Source organism: Thalassophryne amazonica, chromosome 23 (assembly GCF_902500255.1).
Source record: "Thalassophryne amazonica chromosome 23, fThaAma1.1, whole genome shotgun sequence".
Taxonomy (NCBI): domain Eukaryota; kingdom Metazoa; phylum Chordata; class Actinopteri; order Batrachoidiformes; family Batrachoididae; genus Thalassophryne; species Thalassophryne amazonica.
The window spans coordinates 24,843,761-24,854,943 of NC_047125.1; the positions used below are offsets into that span (position 1 = coordinate 24,843,761).

The 11,183-nt window shown below is 38.4% G+C and overlaps 1 protein-coding gene across 2 annotated transcripts in view; it reads left to right on the forward strand.

Moving 5' to 3' along the window:
* LOC117504709 (RAS guanyl-releasing protein 2-like) overlaps positions 1-1,536 on the forward strand; it is a 67,017-nt gene extending 65,481 nt beyond the window's left edge. For both annotated transcript variants that reach the window (XM_034164207.1, XM_034164206.1), the window contains one exon: positions 183-1,536. The gene's annotated coding sequence lies outside the window, so the exon portion shown is untranslated. The remainder of the gene's footprint in view (positions 1-182) is intronic.
* The last annotated feature ends 9,647 nt before the right edge of the window (positions 1,537-11,183 follow it).

Below are 11,183 nucleotides of genomic sequence, written 5' to 3' on the forward strand. Positions count from 1 at the left end.
TTGTCCTTGTAGGTATCAGAATCAGCAAGAGGTTCCAAGAATCCCAGAATCTCTTTTGACCAACCCTGCAAAAAAAAAAACAAAACAAAAAACAAACAAATAACAAAAACAAGAAATATGCAGTAAAAACCTAATCTCCGTTCTCTTTCTTAAGGCACCCATGTCTCTCTTTTTGTTTTTAGCATCCAGACCCCTACAGTTGGTGTCCAAGAAGCCAAATGAGAGACTGGTGGGTGGGAGCCCGTAATGAGCTTCAGTGTTGTGATTTCATTACCCTCAACAGCGGAAGATCAGCAAGCCAAGATACCTACATGCTGCCACCCAGTGGACACCTACTGCAACAACACCTTTTCAGATGAAACATGAATGTGACAGGGAAAAAAAAAAGTGAATAGAATGTGTTTGTAAAATTTCTTTGTTGAAATCTCTGCATTTTGATTACACGTTGGCCAAGAGTGTTACTGTTAAATATGACTATATATTAAACTCATCCAGAAAATTGTATTCTTAATGAAATACTGAGATTAGCCGCATCCATATTTTGAGTGCCGCCGATGGCGACTTTTCTTTGAAATGCAAAAGAGGTGCTGTTGTTGCCAAGAATGTAAACCCGCCGCCCAGACTAAACCTCTGCCGTTTCTCGTTTGTGTTGCCAGTGGAACACCAATTTTAACGTCAAATGAAAAGAAACAAACAAATATATATTGTTGACTTAAGTTGCCTATACGAAGTGTTAAAAAAATACAGCTGAAATGACTGGAGGGAAATAATTTTAACAAAGTTATATTTTTGTCATGTTTATTGCAATATAAATAACGTGGGACTGTGGTGGTGTTTCCTCGCGGTGCACTGATCGATTTTGTCCTCCAGTACTGTAGACGTAGCAGACAAGCTGCCCTCAACGTTTCCTGAGAATCTATTTTGATGCAAGTTGTATCTTGATGTTTTATCTTGCATGCTTCTATTAAAGAATGTTTTTTAAACTTAAGTGTAGCATGCAAAGTTGTAATTTAGCGGAAGTCTTGAAATTCCACGTTCTTGTGGTGAGATCAATTAAGCCACATTGTTAAAGGACATGTTGACTTTTCTTTTCTTACAGCCTTCATCATTAAAAAAATATTGTTCGCAATCAAGCCTCTTATTCGAACCATCTTGTGGGAGAGGAATCCCTTTTCTTAGAAATTATTCAAAATGCATTGATATCAAAATAATACATGATATGACTTGGTTTAGCTAGTGGCGAACAAGTGCTAGCTTACCAGAGAGGTTTGCAAAATGTTTTATGTTGTACCCGTTTTATTTATGTGGCCTGCTTTTGGGTTTGATGCTGTTGTTTACAGTTTTGCATGTTCAATATGTTATTAATAAAACAAACAAAACAAAAAGGACTCAAAGCAAGAGTCATGGTTTCAAACTATATAAAAAAAATTCTGTTCTCAGGAGAATTGGTAGTTTAAATTTTTTAGTTGCAACCAAAAATATATACAGGTTATAACATTCTAGGTAAGGCTGTGTAACATAACATGCAGATGTTCTATAAAAAAAAAAAAGTTTATATGTTGCACTGAACAAGCTAGGCTATGCTGGGCACTTTGATTAGCCTAGGTGGAGCTAGCTAACTATTTCCAAAATTATTCATCTTTGCAAGTGTCCATCAACCACTGATGGAGTTAATGTCAATTTTAAAGTTAGTTAGCACAATATTTACCTCCACTGGGTGGAAACGGAAAACACGCTGCTTTTTATTTTAACTGCCTGGTACGGGAACTTTCCACTAGTGCTAGGGTCCACTAGTCCTAGTCCTAGTGTTAAAGAAAGCATGTTGAAGTTGTTTTTTCCGTTTATGGTAGGCTATACATTGCACTAAAGTAGGTTACGTAATGTTACAAAAATGTGACAATTTAAAAAAAAAATAATTATGGTGAATTACCATTATTTGTTGATTTTCAATTCAACAAATTTATAGGCAACAGTACAGTTAAAGGTGATTAATGGTGTATGTCAACAGAATCATGTTTTATTTTTGTAAGTTAAACTTTAAAATCAGTTTGGGGTTGTAATATACACCATTAAATAATATAAAGAGGTTTGGACCAGTGGACCCTAGGACTAGTGCACCCTAGGACCAGTGGACCCTAGGACTAGTACACCGTAGGACCAGTACACCCTAGGACCAGAGGACCATTGGACCCTCCCTGACTGGCACGGGTTTGTTTCCTTCCACCGTGATGCTCAGAGTAAGACAGGAACTGAAGTCAGCCCATAGTTACTGTTAGCAGAAAATATTTAAATTTGTAATAAAAACAAAAAAATACATCGTTACCAAATAAACACTTCTGTTCGAGAACATTAAAAAACTTTCTGTAAAACAAACTCATGAAAACTAAGTTATAAGAATGATGCAAGGTTCACAAACTGGTATATTTATTATGGAGGGAAATCGACACATTGACACATTTCTTGAAATATTTATCTCACGTACAGTGCAGCTGGAAAGTATTCACCGCACTTTGTCCATATTTTGTGATGTTAAAGCCTGATTCTAAAATGGAGTAAATTCATTTTTTCCCTCAAAATTCTCCACACAATACCTCATAATGACAATGTGATTTTTTGATTTTTTATTTTTTTTTTTGCAAATTTATGAAAAACAAAAATAAAGAAATCATGTTCATAAATATTCACAACCTTTGACATAAAGCTCAAAACTGAGCTCAGGTGCTCCTGTTTCCACTGATCATCCTTGAGATGTTTCTACAGCTTAATTGGAGTCCACCTGGGGTAAATTCAGTTGATTGGACATGATTTGGAAATACACACACCTGTCTACATATAAGGTCCCACAGTTGACAGTGCATGTCAGAGTACAAACCAAACATGAAGTCAAAGGAATTGTCTGTAGACCTCCAAGACAAGGCACAAATTTGGGGAAGGGTACAGAAACATTTCTGCTGCTTTGGAGGTCCCAATGAGCACAGTGGACTCCATCATCTGTAAATGGAAGAAGTTTGGATCCAGCAGGACTCTTCCTAGAATTGGCCACCTGTCTAAACTGAGCGATCGGAGGAGAAGGTCAGGATTGAGGGAGAGATGAATGCAGCGATCTACAGAGACATCCTGGATGAAACCCTGCTCCAGAGTGCTCTTGGCCTCAGACTTGAGGCTGTAATTGCTGCCAAAGGTGCATCAACAAAGTATTGAGCAAAATGTGTAAATAAATACTCATGTACATGTGATTTCTTAGTTTTTTTCATAAATTTCAAAAAACTTTTTTTTTCATGTTGTCATTATGGGGTGTTGTGAGTAGAATTTTGAGCAAAAAATATTCCCAAAGGTCCTCATCTGAGGCCTCACCAGTGAACTCTGACGTGATGTGTTCATCGTAGTCGGATAAATTCCTTCAGCTGAAGTGGTAATTCCTTTTCCTTGAACTGCTTTGGGAAAGCGAAATGTGGAAACTCCCTCACCCTTTATGGATGAGTATTAAAAAGAAAGAAAGAAAGAAAAAAAAGCTACTTTCTGCTTTGCTGTGCACCTTCTCTATCTGGCATGAAATTGACCCCATGCTTCAATTGCACCGAGTTTCACTTTTGCTTTGGTAAACCCTTTGATCTTCGAGCACAGCGGAGGAAAAAGCCGAAGGACCAGATGGTTAAGTAAACGCGAGGCCTAAAACCAAGACGCTGCAGAAAATGTTGCCTAAAAAGCAACTGGAGATCTGCAGATGTAACGCAGTGTGTGATCTGACCCGCTAACGACGGCGACGTGCGTGAATTAGTTCCAGTCGGTTAATTCTCGGAATGATGCCACGCTGCTATTCTACAGGGGTCCTACGGACAAGATTTCGTGTACTGCTCCTACATAGGCCCTGAAGACCTTCGGTACCGTGCTTAGCCCCAAATTACAACCTAAAGCCACACAGTCAAAAACGTGTCTAATAATAGCCACCAAAATATGACCTATTATTATTAACTGTATTGTTTGCTATTTACGTGTATTTTAGGGGAATTTTTTAATGGAACCCTCTAACTCGGCGGCCATTATGGACGCCATTTTGAATTTAAAACTTGCAAATGAAATGATTTTGTTATAAATGTATTTACTGTGACAAAATTTTATGGTCATAGAATATTTTTGAAAATTAAATTATTTGTATGTCACTTAAATGCATTTTCTAAATAAATAAATGCACAACAATTACATAAATAGGTGACTGTTTGGGAATATCTGGTTTGTGGGCAATCTTTAATTTTGGGAACATCCTAGTTGTGTGTTTGAGTTTGTCTACGCAACTGAAGAAAAAAAAAAAAAAAAAAGACAAGAAAAATAAAAAAAAGTTGGTTTGGTTTATAATGAAAACAAAACTTCAACAAACTTTCAATTTACTCATTTCTTGCAAAGTAAATTTAAAATTTGAGGTTTCAATCAAATTATAATTAAACTTTCAGAAAAATTAAGAAGTTTATGTGCAACAAATTAGAATGATTTTTGACTTTTTTTTTTTTTAGTGTCACTAAGACTACAAATTTTGGATCTGGATGTTTACATCAACTATCGAGAAATGCAGAAGAAACCCAGGATACAGGAACCCAAGTTGATGAGTTTGTGGCACAACCTCAACAAGTCCCAGAAGAGGACATAACATGCTATGCTATGCTAAGCTAACAGTATGAAAACGGTTTCAAAACCAGATCCTGTTACAACACTTTCTGTAATTTTCATAGACTGGTGCCTCCAGTGGGAACAAAGCCGTTACCACGTAAAGGAGAACGGCTACGTAACCGTCTCGGACTGTTGGTCAAGATGACGCTAATGTTTAGTAGCGCTGAAGTCAAAGCTAGCCTTGAGAAACCTAACAAACTACCTTGAAAGCTTGGGTTGATTCATAGCAATTTGCTGTTGCGCTGATGCTAGCTAGTTAACACAAACTTTAAAATATCAAGATTAGACTCTTCAGCTTGGACCGCTTTGAAAGATCAAGATAAATATAAAAATAACAAGCCATGAACTCTAATATCCCATGTAAAATTCATACGCTCTACGTCTCAGCAAAGACTGTCCCTGAAAGCGCGTGCAGCCATCGACTGCTCTGGCGGCATTGATCGTCGCTTTTAGACCCTGTGATTGATACGCCCCATTCGGCTATGGAAAGCCTCTGCAAACAGCGCGGCCTTTTTAGCTAGCTGCCTGAGTGATATTGATCCGAAAAGTGTGAAATGAGGGAAATTGAATACCACCGCGGCTAATTACATAGCAATGAAGGCAGCGGGGAAATTACCTCACACATTGTTAGCGCTCGTACTGTGACCTTGATTGCAATGGAAGGAGAGATAAGGGGCCCGACTGCTGAAAAAATGTACTGCAGGATTTCCGTCACCCCCACCTCCCCCCCGCTACCACCTCCAACACCACCAAACAGATGGTGCAGGTCCATACCCATGTGCAATTACAACGAGACTGCCATGAAAACTACTCTGATTGAGGTCATTTCTGACAGAGATGCTGATGAATTGTGAGGTCCATCAGTATTGGACAGCGATATTTTTTCTCATTTTGCTGGTGCACAGTACCACAATGGATTTGAAATGAATTCAAGATGTCCTTGTACTTCAGCGCTTTAGCTTTAACAAAAATATGATTTTAGCCGTTGAGGAATTATGGCTGTTTGTGCACATAGCGCCTCTGTTGTAAGAGCTCATAGCCAAGTGAGGGAAGCCACCAAGACAGCTAGAAAGCACTGAAAAGAGACTTTCACCTCTCACAAAAACATAGCAATACCACTTTGGAATTACATTCATTAGAACCTCCATTTTCAGAGCCTACAAGTAATTGGATGAACGCAACATAATTATTTGTATGACAAATCATCACTTTTAAAGCCAGTTTTCTTTAGACAAGCCAGGGGGTGGATACACCATATTTCCAAGTAACTAAATACATTGTGAACTTGGGCTTATATCAACTACTATAAAATACAAACAGTATGGTACTATGTGATGAATCTGTTTGGAAAGGCAGTTTTCAAATACTGACAAACTGCACACAAGAACAAGTGAGGGAAGCCACTCGGACACCCAGTCACTTCAGGAGTTAGTGGAATCTGTGGCTATGATTGGAGAAGTTGTGCAGAGTTCCACAAACTTACAGTGGATTGGCACAGAGAAGAACTTTCTTAAAAAGATGATGTGAAATTTTATGTTGAATTTGCCAGAAGGCACATGAGTGACACAAGCCGAGATTGAATATGATTTCTTGTTTGAAAATCCTTCTTTGTACCAAACAACCAAACTGGTGATGCAACAGACAAAAGTGGCACAATATATAGTTTTGCCCATCACAGCCAAAGAAACCTTTGATTCTTTCAGAGTTGCGTGGGTGTCTTGGTGGCTTCCCTCAGGTGTCTTCTCCTTGCACAATCACTCCTTGCCAACTCCAGACAGATTTACCACACAGTATAATACAGTATGAATTTCTTAACGATTTATGTCCAAGACATTTCAACATAATCTAATTAAGTAGGTATATTCTAATAAAGTTAAGTGCAATAAATGCAAGAGATCAAACAGCTCATCCCACACTTCCCTGTCCTCTTACAAGATGATGATTGGTGATTATTTATATATATATTTTTTAAAAATCCTCTTGTATTTTGTCCAATTACTCCTAGGCTGTGAAACTTGGCCACCATACATACAAATGCCTGTATTCCTAAATTGGTTAATGCAATATTTTATGTTAAACCCCTTGAATTAAAACTGAAAGTCGACATTACAGTGCAGCAGATAACTGAAACAATCCTTCACATGGTGATACAAGCACCAAATTCTGCACAAATACACCTTAGACATTACTCTTTTGAAAAACTGAGTAGCCACTTGAATTTTCAATAGGCGGCCAGGTAGGGATCAATTGAAGAATTGCCCAGGTGTCAAAATTTTAAAATGTTCCAATCATTTTGAAAGTATTACCACATTATGTGTCTGATCACAAAGGCTTGAAAAAGGTATAGTTTGGACTATCTGTGACTGAATGTTCTGTAGTTATGGGATAAAAACATTAAGAATGGTGTCAAAGGTCAGTTTCAGTTTGTACAGGGGTCAAAAGTTAAAGTTGCTCCAATTTTGGTAAAAAGTGGTGCAAATTATTGGTTGAACTAACAGCATTAATAAATGGAATAGTTTTGATTGTGTTGAATGTTCTGAATGAGGTCTGCAAAGTAAAGGTCAAACAAGGTCGACGTCCATTGGATTCTGTGACATGTGACATATGTTACCCTGTAACGTGATAACTAAGCATGACAGATGGTGCAAACTATTCCTTTTTAAAACCCTATTAACTCACCCAATAATTTGCATCACGTTTTACAATATTTGGAGTAACTTTAACTTTTGACCCCTGTACAAACTGAAACTGACCTTTGTCACCGTTCTTGCTGTTTTTACCCCATAACTCCATAACATTCAGTCACCGATAGTCCAAAGTATACCTTTTTGGAATCTTTATGTTCAGACAAATAATGTGGTATAGCTTTCAATATGATTGGAATATTTTTAAATTTTGACCCCTATTTTGACCACCTATGGAAAATTAAAGTGGATACTCCGTATTTATGCCGACTTTGGTGCTTGTATCACCATTTGAAGGATTCCTCTGTAAATATTCTGTTATCTGCTGCAGTACATGGAGACTTGTAGGTGTTTGATCAGCTGTAGATCTGGATTGGAGGATTTAAGCACATGCAGCACTCCACTTCAGACTAAAGTGGTGATTATTGGTTTGATGCCCAGCTGTGCCGTGTAACATCCGCTGATCTTCCCCCGATCCCATCACGACTCTGACATTTGCGGTGCAGGTGTCTTGCAGCACAGCGACCGAGAGCATCTGGAACTCTTAGCAGTCTGCCAAGGCAGGATACCGTGGCCATTACTGGCCACTTGGAGGCGTTGTTGAGCTGCTTATTGAGGCTGGTGGGATGAGGAAAGAGTCCTAGTAGGAAGGTGGGAGCATTGCCAGTGAAGTGGCAAAAGCTGTCAGGGTTCATGGTGAATCACAATGCGCCGCCTCAATGCAGATAGCAACTCCACTTTCCTGTCTGTTTCCATGTTGCTCACTCTGAAATCAAACCCGCGCATGAGCACCGAGAGGGATCCGCTGCAAATTGTAATGAAATGGAACTTCATGCTTGTTTTTTTGGAAGCAGACGGTCTTATTGAAGACCCAGTCGTCCTCGCTGCACCGCCACAAACACAATCCGAGGCCTAGGCCTGTACGCCTCGCCACCGCAGGTGGAAGAGCTGCAAAATTTGCATAGTTTGTTGTGATGTGTGTCAAGTTGTTTTAGCATTTATTAGTCAGTAATTAGGACATCTTAAAATCTTTATTTAAGATATCTGAAAAACAAAATTTGACATCTTACATGTAAAAATTACAGTTCGGTTTACAATAAAACAATATCTTTACTTAGTTGTAAATTAATTACAGCTAATGAAACCGATTACAGATATCGCTAATTCAGTTTCGACTTGTTAGAATTATGACTCGTCATATCCACAATGCAATTTTGACTAGTTGCAATTCCAGTTCTTTATATCTACAAGTCAGTTCCTGCTAGTCAAAAATTTTAACTCGAGATACCAACAATTCAGTTTTTCACAAGTGGAAATATCAGCGGTTGATATCGACAATTTAATTCTAACTTGTGGTAATGTTCATTGTAGATATCTACAACTCAGTTCCTGCTAGTCAAAAATGATACATCAAGATACCAACAATTCAGTTTTTCACAAGTGGAAATATCAGCAGTTGATATCGACAATTTAATTCTAACTTGTGGTAATGTTCATTGTAGATATCTACAACTCAGATCCTGCTCGTCAAAAATTTTAAATCGAGATACCAACAATTCAGTTTTACACGAGTGGAAATATCAGCTGTTGATAGACAATTTAATTCTAACTTGTGGTAATGTTCATTGTAGATATCTACAACTCAGTTCCTGCTAGTCAAAAATGATAAATCGAGATACCAACAATTCAGTTTTTCACAAGTGGAAATATCAGTGGTTGATATCGACAATTTAATTCTAACTTGTGGTAACGTTCATTGTAGATATCTACAACTTGCAGATATCTAAACTACAACTAACTCACCACAATTAAATTATTGATATGTTGGTTTGAAATTTTAAGATTGTTATGTCTGATGTAGCAGGAGGTATCCAAGTGGTTAGTGCTGCTTGGTTTCAGTGTGGACGGTTTCCGGTTCAAACCCCACCCCTGCCTGCTGTGGCGAAAACAAGGGACTTTACGATTGTATGTCTGATATCTGGGTTTACATATGATATATGTAAGATATGTTTTCCAACATGTCAAAAGTGATCATTTAAGATATCTATAAAATAACTTTGACATGATACAATTTAATTTTGAATGTGTTTTCCACATCATTGTGTAAGATATCTACAAATGGTGATTTGATGAATGGCAATTTCTTTTTAACACTCAAAATAAATCTATGACTAGTAAACAAAAGGAAGTGTAGATATTGTATTGTATTCCAGAAAACTAATATTACAATCGTAAATGTTAAAATTCAAACAGACATATGAATTATTTACTTTTCGACTCGTCAGAATTGAACTTTAGATATCTGGGATTCCGTGTATGATATCTGTAACGTGACAACAGTTGTAGATACCGACAGTGAGCAACACGATGAAGAATTGAACTTTCAATGTCAACAACTGACAATGAACTGAATTTGAACACATAAAACATAAAACAGGAATTAGCGGTAAAATTTCACTCGTCTTAAATGACATATTATCTGTAACGGATATTTCCACGAGTAAGAAATTAATTGTCGATAACGGGAATCGAGTGAGAATACTAGTTAAAATTACATTACCAGCATGCTGACATGGAAGTCAAACTTCCTTCATGACGTGCCTTTAAAAATGGACATGCTAGTTTTTTGGTTGATTTTACGTCTGTAAATACGTCCGATTTGAGGCAATTCTAACATTCAAGCAACACGAAGGTCTAATAGTTTTCGCTCAAAGCGCCTTGAGCTCTTAAGCTTTGCTCATCCGGCTCTGTTCACATTTAAGAAGTGACTGGGCAAACAATCTTCCACAAAGCCGAAGGAGATCCACGAGACGGCTCCTGCCTTAATTGCATTACTGACTGCTGAAGCGCTCCACACCATAGGGGGTTTGGAGTCTCCACTGGGTAAAATCATTTTTGATGAATATTCCTTTTAACAATGTGGAATTCATGCTTTGTGTCTCGGACCAGTTGGCTCTGGCGTCCAGCATTATCCGTCTGTCTGTCAATTCATCCATTTTGTCCACTGAGCCGGAGCAATGGCGGGAATCAGGCTAAGCATTGGCGCCTAGATGGCTCCCTTTCCGGCGCCTCATCCTTCGATTTCATTCCATAGGATCCCAAGGTGTTCCCAAGCCAGCTGGGATGCATGATAAAAATCCCCCTTGTGTGTTGTAAGCCTAGCCTAGGTTCTCCTAGCTGTTGGACGAGCCCGAACCACCGTAACTAGCTCATTTCAAGATGAAAGAGCAGCAACTTCCCTCTGAGCTGGTGGTGGTGTCTCCCAAAGCAAAGTGGTGTCCAATGAGGGACGGAACTCTCAAGAAATTAAACAAACTTAAACAAATCTGTCTGGAGTGGGCATTTTTCAAAAAGTGAGCAACTATGCAAGAAGCAGTGTAGTGAAGGAAGCCACCAAGAGATCCGTGCCAACTAAGTGACAGACATTTTTGGCATCTGTGAGTGGAGCAAATTGTGATAGTGGAGCATTTGCTTGTTGCATCACCAGTGATATTGCACGGAGAAGGATTTTAATATAAGACAACAAATCAAATCTAGGCTCGGCTCCCTTGTGCTATCTGGCAAACTAGAGCTGAAATTTGATATCGTTCTTTGAATGAAGATGAAGTGATGCAACAGACAGAAGCTGCACAATGTAGAGATTCATCAGTCATAGGCACCAAAGCCTATAAATCTTTCAGAGATGTCAGTGGAAGCCCTGGTGGCTTCCCTCACCAGTCACCTTGCATGGTCACTTCACATAGCTTCATAGTGGAGGATTATAGAGAAGAAATTTCTTAAAAAAAAAAAAAAAGAGAGAGAGAGAGATACATGAAACATCAGCGGCAGTTTGCCAGA